We start from the raw sequence: 13,858 nt of genomic DNA on the forward strand, positions 1-13,858 counted from the left end.
AAAGGGAATATAGGATGTGTAGTACACAAAGCATGTCATGTATATTTACTGTCAAATCTAGTGGATTTCTATAATAGTAGTGTGCAAACAGAAACAGCCATGCTAGTTGGTAGCTCATAGGTAATAATGTCACTGTAGCACCTTGCAAGCCACACACATACTCACAGCAGGATAATCACTGCCCATACCCCACAACATCTTACAGGAACACATCCGGACCAAGTAGTAAAATATGTAGAGCAATGGGCCAAAAACAGGGACACATTCCAAATAATGTTACAACAAACTTAAACAGTTCAGAGAGTAACAGGATCTGCATTTTGTTGGATGTTTGGAAGGGTATGAAGTCTGAAACTTAAATGTTTTTCACTATATTCTGACTTGAGCCCAGAGTGATTTGCCAGAAAGAGCTGTTCATGAGATATTGACCAAAATATGAGGCAGAAACGTGGACAACCTGCAAATATCTGTACACTTGAGAGGTCTGACACTGCCATATTTGAATAGTTAAGTGCCTAGACATAGCAACAGTGACTGAGTTACAGGGATGCCCCATAGACTCCCTGTGAAATGTACAAACAGTAGGCAGAAAGGTGTTACAACAAATGCAATGGTAACTATGAAGTCCTGAAAGTATGCACCACTTGCACGGCAGAAAGAGTGTAGTAATACATATGCTCATGCTATCCCACAGTCACAACTGCAGAATACCAGACAATTTAATGGGTGTACCCCATTGATATGTACCATTCCATGAGGTAGATAACAGATGCACCTGAGAGTCTCTGGGGCCTGCTCAGCAGCATACTCAAATACCCTAATAGATGTCAAGGCCCACACCATGGTCAGACCACACTGCATGAAGTAACACCCTAGCAGATATAGCAAGCATTCCAAGGTGTGAATGTACATGGAAAATAGGAAAGCCACAGCAACACACTACAGTCAAGACACCTAGCAGGCATACAAGTAGTGACTGTAAAGGGCAAATATTGAAGCCATAGCAACAAAGTGCAAGAGCCACTGCTATACACCAGTTACACCACATGTCCCACAGGAAAGTGCACACACCCACATTAACAGTAGTAGTAGTCTTAGGTGTCGGTGTACATACACACTTAGTACAGAAAACTGGAGAAATGAATGGAGAAATGTTAATCTACAACACAGCCAGAAATATGAGAGCGATACTAACCTTGACACTCACAGAACAGTGTCCACAGCATACCAGCATGGTCCCTGCCCTTAAAATCTGAAAGGGCTATGCTTATCTCACATACCTTTTTATAGCACTGTCCTGCAATCACAATGAGAACTGCAATCAGTACACAACTGGCTGCATGCAATTAGCAAATGCTGGCTAACAATTGGTGCAGAGGCCATCACATGGACATATGCAGATACCTACAAAAGCATGCTGTACTCTCAGTCCACACATGCAATACTTTCATTGCACCCTGTGGAGGTAGGGAGAGACACAGAGAGAGAGAGAGAGAGAGAGAGAGAGAGAGACAGAGAAAAAAATGTAAACATACACAAACAAAACTGGTCAGCAACAACCACCTGAAAGCTGACAACTGGCAAGTGGAGCAGCAGAACACAAAACCACATGGCAACACAAGCAGCTGTGACAAACACAGGTAATGTAAAGTAATACTATAAAAGTCTACATACTGTGAACCCTCCATATATTGGTCTGTATCCATATGTATATGAAGATGTGCAAAGGGCAGGGGACATACAGCAACTATCAGTGAAGGCTGTACATACATTTGTATGTGAGAGCATCTATGTGCACATATCAATGTAGGTTGAATGTAGGTTGTAGTGCAATGTAGAAAGTAGGTTTCACTGTTACGTATGTTTAGCAGTATGTTAGTGTGTGTATACAGTTTTGTAAACAAACATATTGATATACCTATCTATCATATGGATACGTATGTATGTCAATATATGTATGTATGTATGTATATATATATATATATATATATATATATATATATATATATATAAATATTCATATATGTATACATACATAGAGAGAGATTTAGGAATACATAGACAGATGTAGATAGATAGAATATGTACAAACATATATATGTAATACACACATACAGATATAGATATATGTAGATACATATACATAGACAGACAGATCTGACTATCTACAGGTATGACTGTATATGACGATCTCACACTCCCCCAGTCCCACCTCCTCTGTCACTCTCACCCCCTCTCTGTCACACCCCCCTCCATATCTATAGCAATATATGTACATCAATATATATATGTGTATATGTATACAGACATATATATATATATATATATATATATATATATATATATATATATATATATATATATATATATATATATATATATATATATATATATATATATATATATATATACATATAGATATATCTATATATCTATCTATCTATATATATATATAGATATATGTATAGAGAGAGAGAGAGATGTATATATATTCTGAGTGAGGCACATGTGTACAGATGTATTGCAACAGGTGCCTGGTGACAAAGGCATGGAGTGAACACCAGTGGCAAAACTGGAGTACCATACCCCATTTTAAATCACCTACACCAGTAACCACCAGATATGTGATTGGCTGCCCACCACTGCATGTGTCAGGGGTGAACAGGGTCATAAATGTGTACAATAGTCCCCCCAATGATATTCACAGTGGCACACTATTCCTGAAATACCTGCACATGGTATGTGTCACCAGACATGGTGTGTCAGCTACGGACATGTAGGTCAGTGTACCCCTCCACACCACATAATGGCTGCCACGGTATGTACCTCACATGACAGCTACAGATATGGAGAAGGACACAATGACATGTACAACACTGTGACAATGTACTCAAACACATTACCAATGCACAGTGACTGACAACACCACAGAGTACACACATACTACCCACATAGAGGTTACAACTCCTGGATTTACATACTTAAGTCACACCCATAACAGATGTCCAACAACCATAGTAACACCTCACACCATCCACAACCTAAATGACTGCTGTGTGTCGTCCATGACACTGCAATAGAGAGCACATGGTGGAGGTACAGGTTCCTACCCACAGATAAGACATACCCTGCAATATACCACACAGCGTTAAGAAGCAAGACTCCCCTTGAGTACATGTCACACATACCCCTGCTGAATGTTAGTCATATAGGTAATATGCCATATGAGTCACCTTGTGTAACTGTTTGACAGCAGCAGGTACCATCACATCACATGTATCACAATGGTCAGGGTAGCAGAACAGTATGCTGCTGTAGTCCCAGGGCAATAGCATATTGTATTGTATTGTATTGTAATGTATTGTATTGTGTTGTATTGTAGTGGTGTGTAGACGTGCCTCCTTTGTGTAGTGGAACCACTGCTGCTGTGTGCCAGTGTACAGGTACATATCCTGTAGTCAGGCTAGTGTTACATAGCACTTTTATATGTGTGTTTAGCTCCTCTTGGAGTTCATGTAGCATGCAACCGGGGATACCATCAGGTCCCATTCATGTTGTGTATCGTGCTTTCCTGAGGGCGGCTCTCACCTGGACATCTGTGATGACAGGGAGGTTGCAGTCATCTGGGATAACTATGTCTTATTTTGGGGGAGAGGGAGGGAGGAAACCTGCACTGAGCCTGTCTGCCACAATGCTGCCAATATCTGTGGGTTCAGGGAATTATTTGTTGCTGTGTACTAACTATGAGCATAGTGGAGGGTTTCTGACCAGGTTGCTAACATAACTGAAGAAGGCCTTGTGGTTATCTGTAGTGTCCCTGTTGACTTCCCTGTCAAAGTTGCCCATGGATATTTGTATGTGAGAAAATAGCTCCTTACTAGTGGTGATCAGACATGCCTTCCCTTTATGGAATTATGCTCTGTCTTGCAGTAGCTTCCATCTTTTGTTATACAATCTGTCTATGGCTGGGGTCCACCAGACAGGATGCTGTCCCTTTGTAGAGAGTGTCTTGGTCTTAAATGGGATTGCATGATCCATGCGTTCTTGGAGATGTCTGTAGAAATAATTTGTGAAGGGGTCAGCATTGTGGGTTGTGTCTTCCACTGGCCCAGTGGGCTGAAAGGATATCATGTCACTGTTACAAAGTGCAACATTTGCATTTGAAATGTTATTCACTATAGTCGTTTGTGCTGGTGGTGGAGGTGGGATATGTATATCCAGGCAATTAGTTTGTGGTCAGCTCACAGTAGTTGTTGATGTACCCCATACAGTACCTCGATACAAACCCCCAGAGTGAGGAGGTGCTTTGGACCTGAATCAGTGTTCTGAATGCTGGGGTTTGGTAGTATGTCATATGGAGTGTGCCAGGTACTGTTGCACAGTTGTTGGCTGAGCACTGATACCTGGCCATTTACATGTGTATCCACCAATAGACAGACAGATGCTATATATGTGAGATATGTTGTATCACAACAGTCGAGTAGCATGTGCAATATGTGTGCCAAATTCTGCTGACATATTTAGTTGATATCGTGTTATTTCCTTTTACAGGACTATGGCTCACCAGAGCAATCCAGCTTACTCAGCAACTGAGGATGAGGATATACACCAGAGCCTGGTGCGGGATTATTCAATACTCTTTTCCCATACCAGCCAGAATCAGCAGGAGAGGGCTCAACTATGGCAAGACCTGGTCCATCGGGTAAATGACATAGGCACGCATAATAGGACATATGAGCAGGTACGACATCACTGCAGTGATTTAATCAGAAATGTCCGTCAGCGTGTGTTGGATATCCACAGGCAACAGGTTGCCACAGGTGGTGGGCTGGCTACACATCCCCCACTCACCAGACTGGAGGGACTACTCATAAGTGTTGTGGCTACAGCCCGCCAACAACAGCAGCTGCAGCAGACATGCATTATGATTGAGGCCGGAGCCACGCAGCAGCAAGACTACGAGCGTGCAGGTAATATGCCATATGTATAGTTGACTGTTGTGTACACTGGTAGTTAATGCATGTGTGAGGTGTGTCCTTGGTTTGTAGCGGTCATCATAGTATTTAATGTGCAAGTGTGATATTCTCAATATCATCAGCTGACCTGTGAAAGGCGACTGTTGTACTACTGACCTGTATCATACTCAGTAACAATGGCACAGTTGTGCCCACTGACATTAGTTTCCTCACTTCTGCAGGTCCCTCTGGTGTAACAGCAATGCAGCCTATCCATGCTGGTGAGTGTGTATTAACAATACCTTTAATAGTCTTGATAGTAATAGTAATATTAGGCTCACTGAGTAGTGCTCTGTGTATGCATGCAGGTGTGTCTGTGTCTGTGTGCTGCTATCTTGCATACTGAGTAGTGTGCAACTGTGTGCAACTGTGTGCATGTGTGCATGTGTGCAACTGTGTGCATGTGTGCATGTGTGCAACTGTGTGCATGTGTGCATGTGTGCACCTGTGCATGTGTGCACCTGTGCATGTGCGCATGTGTGCATGTGTGCAACTGTGCACCTGTGCATGTGTGCATGTATGCACCTGTGCATGTGTGCATGTGTGCACCTGTGCACCTGTGCATGTTTGCATGTGTGCATGTGTGCATGTGTACATGTGTGGACCTGTGCATGTGTGGATGTGTGCATCACTGGTAATATTGTGTAGACACTGTAAACTGTGTTTCCTGTTTCCCTCCCACAGGTTCTGGTGCTGCTCTGGTGTCATGCAGCAGGGAACCTGAATCAGGTGCCATGGGTACTGATAATGATAACATCTGTGTAATGGCACAGGAAGGTATGCCAGGGTCCATCATTGGTCAGCCAATTGACAGTACACAGCTGTCAACCCCATCAATGTGCACAGTTATCCTGCCAATACACTCTTTGTCACCAATATCTCTAGGTGATGGACAGGATACAGTGGGCATTGACCAGGGTAATGTGGTATCTGTGGCACATGCGTCCCCACACAGCAGCCATGGGCATGGCCCTGAGATGGTACCACACAGACAGATGTCCAGGGGTTCTCGTGGGAGCATCCGTGGGCGTACTGCTCCTGTCAGACATGCCCACAGAGGTCTTACAACCTCAGCTATGTTTCGGGCTGTCATGCAGGCACAGTACATATGGAACGGTACACCAGGCAGGGTCTGAGGGAGCTGACAGCATGTCGCACAGCCATGACTGACGGTATGCGTGACATTGCGGCTGCCATCTGTAATTTCACCGATGTCATAGACAGACGTTGTGGGGACATATTAGACCGGTTCCACAACTACATGTCCATGAGCCAGGGCAATGGTGGACGGTTGGGGCGTCGACGTGGGAGTATGCCAGCAACAGCAGCAGCTGTTAGTCGTCGCGGACGACAACAGGGCCGTGGCCGCCCCCATAGTGCCAGCAGCAGCCCCAGCAATGCTGGGTCTGTGCTGTCATCAGACCGCCCCGGGAGACCACGTGCACGTGGCTCTGGCCAGGCCCGACAGGGATCTGTGTCCAATCAATGAACACCTGCTTCTGATGACAGTACCCAGTCTGGGTTGGTACCAGATACGGTCCGTGGCACCCCTGCAAGACACAGGTACCGTGTCCGTGGCCAGAGACACTGATCTGTATGACCTGGCAGGTACAGTCTGTGGCTGTCCACAAACACCTGTATATGGCAGCCATGAGGTGGAACTGTGTGCATCCATACACACATGCGAATTGACAACACCTAGGGCTACCGCATATACACACACACTGCATCAACATTGCCCCACCTTGTACTGCTGTCCCTCACCAACACACATACACATACATTTCAATTGGTGGTATTGGTGGCTGACTCAGGCATACCAAGTTCACACCCTGTGTATATAATGCAACTGTGCCACCTCCTGCAATCTGTAACATCAGTGCAGGTACAGGTTAACATGTTGCTGATGCACAGGGTGACTACATAGACATGTAGTAATAGTATCATGTTGAAGCAAAAAAGAAGTAACGCTGCTGTCCAAAGGTCCAGACTTTGAAGACGAAAAGTGAATATTTAGAGAAAACACAAAACTAAACCACCACGATAAAACAATGAACTTTTAATCCAGTAAAAGTTGATACGCACTTTCACGTACACACTGAGTACGCTTCTTCAGATCTCTTGAAGAAGTGTACTCAGTGTGTACGTAACGCTATCAACTTTACTGGATAAAGTTCGTGGTGGTTCAGTTTTGTGTTTTCTCTAAATAGTATCATGTTGTTAACAGTATTGTGTGCTGATATAATTGTGGGTATATCCCAGAATGCCTGATGCAGTAAGGTTATGATTGTCATGTAGTGTTGTCTACACCCATGGTAAGTACCATAGTGTATCATCTGCACATGTTGGCATACTGGTGGTAAGGATGTCAACAGAAGGCTACATACATAGGTAGCACAGGGGATAAGGTAATGAAAGTATTGATACGCAATGATGGACATGTAAACTGCATGTGGCATGTTACCCACACTGGACTCTGCAATGCGGATGTATGAGGATGTTGATATGTGTGCAGTACTACATGACTGGTACAGGACACACAGGAGCACCCTAGCACTGCAAGCTCACATCTCATACCATGCTAGACAGCCCCAACACACAAAACTAACTGTCACAGGAGGGAGAGTCCCCATACATGTCAGGGATACTGTGGTGGCAGGCCAGGTAGCATACATCCTACTAAATATGGAACCACTGAATGAAGGCTCAGTGTCTGTTATTTGACATGTGTATTACTGCAGGTATGATCACCTGGGTTTCCATCCAGTTATTGTACATCCTGACGGTACATGGTCTGTACACTTGTGTGCGCTGAGACTGGACCCTAGCCATCTGACCTGTGGATTTCCATGTACATGTGTATAGTGCCTGCATATTTGCACTGTTACCTAGTGGAAGTGGTACAGCTTGTTTTTTGTACAATGGACTACATGCAGCCCTGCTTACTGTAGCTTTGTTTGCATGCATGTTTGCTTGCAGTTACCCTAGAACACTGATCCCACCTGCAATGCAGAGTTACAGAGCTTCTGTGGACCCCTAGTGACATCTGCATAGCTTACTATATGTATGTCCATGTCTCACTTGACAGAACATCACTGTTTGTCCTGTTCACATGTACGTTGCCTGTGATACATTGCATTTGACTTACCTGGCATTTGTCCACATGAGCAGTCATATATGCCAGTGCTAACTAATCACAGACACTGCACCCAAATAAAACCAAGACCCGATCCTCCAAAGGCAGACGTCCTGTCTGGTGGACCCCAGCCATAAACAAACTATACAATAGAAGGAGGAAGCTACTAAATGATAGAGCAAATTCCCAAAAAGGGAAGGCTTCACTGATCAGTATTAGCAAACAACTACGGGCACTCATAAAATTGTCTAAGGCCAGCTTCGAGAGGAAATTGCACAGGACATTAAGGATAATCCCAAGTCTTTCTTTAGTTATGTTAGAAACCTGGGTGGTAATTCCCAGATATGCTCAGAATTAGTCCCAAATGACAAAAGAAACACCGAACCCACAGACATTGCCAACATCCTAGCTGACAGGTTCAGCGCAAACGTCTCCCCCCCCTCCACACCAAAAGGGCAAATATCTATCCCAGCAGAGTGCTGCCCCCCTGACATCTCAGATGCTCAGGTAAGAGCCGCCCTCTCCAAAGCAAAAAACACAGCATCAATGGGACCAGACAGTGTCCCGGGCTGTGTCCTACATGAACTCCAAGAAGAGCTAAACCCAAACATAAAACTACTGTTCGATCTCAGCCTTACTACAGGATATGTGCCCAAAGAGTGGCGTACAGCAACAGTGATCCCTCTCCATAAAGGTGTTGCCCCAACGGATCCTGGAAACTATCGCCCCATAGGCCTGACTATCTTGGTCTGCAAAGCTATGGAAAGGATCATGATGGACCTCATAAATAAAGATATTGGGGACCTACGGACACTGGGTCCTACCCAGTACGGCTTTGTTAAAGGCATATCCTGCCTCTTAAACCTGGTTGATTTCTTTGAAACAGTCACCAAGGCCATTGACGAGGGGAAGGTGGTCCACACAGCCTACCTGGACCTCACAAAAGCCTTCGATACAATACCCCACTCGGGCATTATAGAGAAGCTCACCAGCTTAAATATCTACCCCTATGTCACTAGATGGATTGCAAACTGGCTCAAGGACAGAACCCACATGGTTAGAATTGCTGGAGCCATGTCAGACTCCAAAACAATTACAAGTGGTGTCCCACAAGGCTCAGTCCTGGGACCTCTCTTGTTCGGTATATATTTCTCGGAGGTACAGGCCAACACGGAAGGACGGTGGCTGACCATGTTCGCAAATGATTGCAAACTGGCCGCCATAATCGACTCTCCAGCCGACACAAGCATCCTCCAAAAGGGCCTCATAGAAACAGACAACTGGTGCCAGAGCCATGGCCTCAAGCTAAATGCCAAACAGTGTATAGTCATCCCCTTTGGCAAAAACAAAGTGCCCACAAATTACCACATAGGTGGTAATCCATTAAGTACAGAATAAGTAATTAGGGACCTGGGGACCCAAGTTGATAACAATCTCTCATTTGACAACCACGTGGCCACAGTGGTTAGAAAATCATTTTATATAGCCCACCTCATCATGAAGGGATTCACATCTAGATCAGGGGAGGTCATTGTGCCTCTTTACTCATCCCTCAGCAGGCCCATAATCGAGTAGAATGCCCCTGTTGGGATGTACCTTACCAGACACCTGCAGCAACTAGAAAGACCCCAAAAGTACCTCACCAAGAGGATCAAAGGGCTCAAACAGATGCCATATGCTGCCCGGTTAAAGAAACTCCAGCTCTACTCAGTGGCATACCGCCTGTTCAGAGGTGATCTGTGCCTGACGTATAAAGCCATGTCCAACCCGGAATTAATGGACATGCTGCACCTCAGAATATCCAAATCCCATCGAGCTATGCGCTCGAGAGACTTGAACCTCAGCACTGAAATAAATAGGTCATGCTGGAGGGACAGATTCATAACCCAGAGGCTCCCTTCACTCTGGAATGTTAGGCAGAGTCCCTCATTGACTCTCTTCAAGAGGAATCTTGATGAGTGGATGGGAGATTGTAGGTTTACCCCAGGTATCACGTCTGTGTCACTGTTAGACAGAGGCACAGTATACTTACCTCAGAAAAGGGCATGGCAAATTAATTTAAAATGGGTGGCGAAAACCAAACACATTCTAGCTAGGCTTATAAATGCCCTAGGGCAGATAGCCTAGTATGAACCTATGAACCTATGAACCTATGTACCTTGTTCCCCATTGGCCCTATGTGCTGCTAATCACCATGGCAATCACAATACTATGGTAGCATGTGCAAAGGTCACTTGTCAGTCACCTCTATGGTATAGTTGTGGTATATGTGGGTCATGTGGCAATGTCACAGCTGCCACATGTACACAGTCAACCCTCTCCCCTACACATGGACGTACAACACATGTATGAGATGCAATCACATAGCCAAACTGGGGACTAAGCACTCCAAACCCAGTACTGGCATAACCTGTCAGGTGGCATGAAATACTACAGTGACTACAATACCAGTCTGATGTAGACCTACACTGACAGCAATCCAAATACATGAACACACTGGGCCATTCATGGAGCCTCAGAATAGCATCCTGCCTGAGCTGCAGACACCTCTGCAGCTTGCACACAGGCATATGTTAAGCAAGAACACAGCACATGCAACACATAGCACACAAATCCTGTGTGCCAAACAGTTACAGCCTGTACGGCTAGGCAACACACCCGCTACAGTTGTGTTAGGTATCTTTATTGATTGGTACAGTGAGGTCACGCTCACCAAGCTGGAGAAGGTGAAGGTCACAGTGATATGCCCGTGGGGCACTATGGTTCACCACATGACACAAGCATACAGGTCAGTCAGAGGCATGGACACATATGACTCAGTCATTGTCCATGCCACTATGGCTGACCTGTGATGTACCTCCCTGGACTACATGATAGGGAACATGGAAGGGCTCTCTGAGCATGTGGCATAGGCTGGTATGACCCATGGGAACTATTGAAGGTCACAGGTTCATATGTGTATTTGGCACACACATACATCATCTGTGTTCATTGCCATTACTGGTTTAATCAATGTCATGTATTATTGTGAACAGCAACCCACACACATGGGCATTCTGAGTGAAAAAAGCACACGTGGCATGTGTGGAATTCAAAGCCATAACTAACTGTGCTATGACAGTAGTGAGAGACGCAGTAGCAGAGTGTGCTATTTGCATTGCTGGGAGATTTGGCCTCTTCCGCTGTACTTGTAGGGTGCTCACATCATCTTTGTGTAGAGATTGGTATATGCAGCAGCTGGTGTGTTGTACTGGTTGGCAAAAGGGTCAGTTCTCTCACACATGTAATTGCACACACCCTACTTCCACCCCCCGAAAACACACGTGGCATGTGTGGAATTCAAAGCCATAACTAGCTGCACTATGACAGTAGTGAGAGACGCAGTAGCAAAGCGTGCTATTTGCATTACTGAAAGGTTTCCCTTCTCCTGCTGTACTTATAGGGTGCTGACATCATCAGTGTTTAGAAGGGGAATGTGCATCCTGTCGTGTGTTCTCCTACTTGCCAAAAGGGGCATTTCTTTCACACATAATTGCACACACACTAATACCTCTCACCCAAACACACACACTTGCCATTTGCAGGATTTAAACCCCTACCTAATTGTTATGACACTCAAGACGGACGCATTAGCAGAGTGCACTATTCACACTACTGAAAGGCTTCCCTTCTCCTGCTGTACTTATAGGGTGCTGACATCATCAGTGTTTAGAAAGAGGAATGTGCATCCTGTAGTGTGTTCTCCTAGTTGCTAAAAGGGACACGTCTTTCATACAGTATTACACACACACTAATCCCTCAACACACACTGAGCATTTGCAGGATTCAAACCCCTACCTATCTATGCTACGACACCCGAGATGGATGCATCAGTGGGGCACGCTACTCGTATTACTGGGAGGTTTTTCTTCATCTGCTGTACTTATAGGGTGCTGACATCATCAGTGTTTAGAAAGAGGAATGTGCATCCTGTAGTGTGTTCTCCTAGTTGCCAAAAGGGACATTTCTTTCATACAGAATTGCACGCACACTAACCACCCTCCACACACACTGAACATTTGCAAGATTCAAACCCCTACTTTACTATGTTACGACACTCAAAATGGACACATTAGCAGAGCGCGCTATTCGCATTACTGGGAGGTTTCTTTTCTCCTGCTGTACTTATAGGGTGCTGACATAATCAGTGTTTAGAAAGAGGAATGTGCATCCTGTAGTGTGTTCTCCTAGTTGCCAAAAGGGACATTTTTTTCATACAGAATTGCACACAAACTAACCACCCTCCACACACACTGAGCATTTGCAGGATTCAAACCCCTATCTAATTATGCTATGACACTTGAAACGGACCCATTAGCAGAGCGCACTATTCGCATTACGGGGAGGTTTTTTTTCTCCTGCTGTACTTATAGGGTGCTGACATCATCAGTGTTTAGAAAGAGGAATGTGCATTCTGTATTGTGTTCTCATAGTTGCCAAAAGGGACATTTCTTTTATTCAGAATTGCACACACACTGAGCATTTGCAGAATTCAACCCCCTACCTAACTATGTTATGACACTCGAGACGGACGCATTAGCGGAGCGTGCTATTCGGATTACTAGGAGGTTTCTCTTCTCCTGCTGTACTTATAGGGTGCTGACATCATCAGTGTTTAGAAAGGGGAATGTGCATCCTGTACTGTGTTTTCCCAGTTGCCAAAAGGGACATTTCCCTTACACAGACTTGCACACACCCCAAACCCGCTCACACGCACACACATGCTGAGCAGTTACAGGATTCAACCCCCTACCTAACTATATTATGACACTTGAGGGAGACGCATTAGCAAAGTGCACTATCTGCATTAGTGGGCAACTGCTCTGCACTTGCAGTATTTATAGGGTGCTGGCATCATTATTTCTACAGAGGTATGTACATCTAGTACTACGTGTCAGGTGGGGGATAGCATATATATGCATTTGCAGCCACCTACTTCAGGGTCAATTATGCACATCGCACTGGCAGGTTATGTTCTATACCATGCTTCGTGACCACAGGACCTGTAACACACAACACAACCAGTTTGGACCACCCCTCCCACATCCAGGAGACACACTTTGCTTCCCTGGGAACAGTGCCAAGATATGCAGGTGTTCACATACACCATGCCAGTTGTTAACGTCAGGTACAGGTATGTTGTGTGTGGGAACTACTCAGGCCTCTACAACATTACCCTACAGCCACTACAATTTGTGAGTCCATGTGCTATGGCAGGACCACTCACCACAGCCACAAGGGGGAATACATATTGCACCTGACAATCTACAACATGGGTACTCACTGTTCCACACCAGATGTAGACCACCATTGTTGATATGTGGCCATACCCACCTTTCCCTGGACATCCATATCCCATCCCCACCCCCAGGCAAGGTTGTCACTGCAAACAAAGTGTATTTATCAAAAGCAGACTTTACATTTGTGAAGACTGGCGTGGAAGACTTCAAAGGACCCATGCTGGGGGAGTATACAGGCCACTCTGCATACTCCTTGACAATTGCATTCTATGAGCATGTGGAAGGTTTGCATTGATCATGCTATCCCAAATATACCCATGACTGCTCCACAACAGGACACCTGTCAGGTGTACACCAGCCATATATGAGCTGTCCAACAGACAGAGTGAGCTAATACATTGCAGAGCAGTAGCCCACAGAGGGAGGAC

The sequence above is a fragment of the Protopterus annectens genome, chromosome 5.part1 (assembly GCF_019279795.1).
Source record: "Protopterus annectens isolate FY-2018-M chromosome 5.part1, PAN1.0, whole genome shotgun sequence".
Taxonomy (NCBI): domain Eukaryota; kingdom Metazoa; phylum Chordata; order Ceratodontiformes; family Protopteridae; genus Protopterus; species Protopterus annectens.